Source organism: Etheostoma cragini, chromosome 10 (assembly GCF_013103735.1).
Source record: "Etheostoma cragini isolate CJK2018 chromosome 10, CSU_Ecrag_1.0, whole genome shotgun sequence".
Classification (NCBI taxonomy): domain Eukaryota; kingdom Metazoa; phylum Chordata; class Actinopteri; order Perciformes; family Percidae; genus Etheostoma; species Etheostoma cragini.
In genome coordinates this window covers 11,625,335-11,626,881 of record NC_048416.1, presented here as the reverse complement: position 1 = coordinate 11,626,881, position 1,547 = coordinate 11,625,335, and positions in this window count along the sequence as shown.

Here is a 1,547-nt window from a genome sequence, read left to right as displayed (position 1 = left end):
CATAATTCAATTCAGATCAACAAAGTGACTGACATTGGAGATTTATGTGTTATGAACAGACCTGAACAATCCCCCAAAACTGTCTGGAAGACAAATTTTGGATTTCTCTGGTCAGGATAATAATTTCCTGGATCAAGACTGGAGAATTATTTCATGCTCAGCATCAGCGTGTTCTTATTTGTAGAACCTCATACTGTAAACAGCACAGAAATCTGACCTGTGACCTTGTTATGGGGATTAGAAATGAATATCCTAGTTCTCCAGCAGTGTTGAGTATGTAAGCGGTTTAGTAAAGGGCTTTCATGTCTCTCCTTTGCTCTCCTCTAACTCGACTTTTTCGACTTTTGAAGACTTAACATCTTTATTTATAAAGACAGACCCGGCCAGCCTTGACCAGATGAGAAATTCCTCACTGAATTACAAGTTTGACTGCACCCAGGACCTTTCCACAATTGCGTCATCGCCCAAACCGCAAGTAACTCACCCGCAGTAGAAGCATGACACATATGAGCAGAAGATGAGACATACTACACTTCAACAGAGGCAGTAAATTCCCTCCATCTAATAAAAGATGGCATATAGAAGCCTGCACAACTATCATTTCTCTTTGTATTACCCCTCTCACGGATCAACTGCACAGTGTGTACAATATGTATGAGTGTATGATGTGCTTTCTTCATTAGATTTGTCAGGTGCATGGCTATTGCTAATCTTCAAAAGATTCTCTATTTTCCACAATAATTTGGACATATCCTGTTTCTGGGCATGAGGAAGAGAAGGACAAAAAGCCCAAGAGCTTTTTTTCTGATCATTTCCCCCTTTTTGTTAGGGTGGGCAGTAGGCCTAGAGGTGCTGTGAGTGATTAATCGCCTCCTTCATTTTTTGCTCACCAGACCATCATCTGGTTAATTAGAGGTAATGGATGATGTCTACCCAGATGAATAACTGTAGGCATGTGGGCTTCTAAAGCTGGGAAAGCCAAACCTGTGAAACATTAGCTTTTCAGGAGGAAAAAAACCCTCCATGATCCTCTTTTTGTCATTTTCTTCCTGTCTCCCTCCATTTCCTCCCGCTTTCATTCAGTCTGCATACTGATGTCTGTAGGTTAGTTGGAATGTTGACGTTGGACGCCTGGTTGAAAAAGATCGCTCTGAGAAAGCAGCTGACCTTTGACACCCCCTCTGAGCCCCTTTCAAACTGCAGGCTCGATCTTTGCTTTCATTTATTAAATGCTATTATTAACTGTTCATCGGGTGCATTGCGTGTGTTAGGGCACAAGTGTGTCAGCATCCTGAGCTAAGGCCGGTGCCACAGATTGGCGCCCCAGGGGGAATTACCAAAGCAACGAGAAAGCTGAAAGTCTGCTGTTAGCTCCACATTTTCTCCTCAATGGAGACAATCAGACAATCAGGATTGGTCTAATTTAGTAAAGGAAATTAGATAGCTCCATTTGTTGGTTACACAGTGTTCTCTTTGGAAAGGTTATGAGCAAATGAGAATTCTAAACACTATCTTCTTCTATCTTCAAAGGTATTTTTGTGATCCCA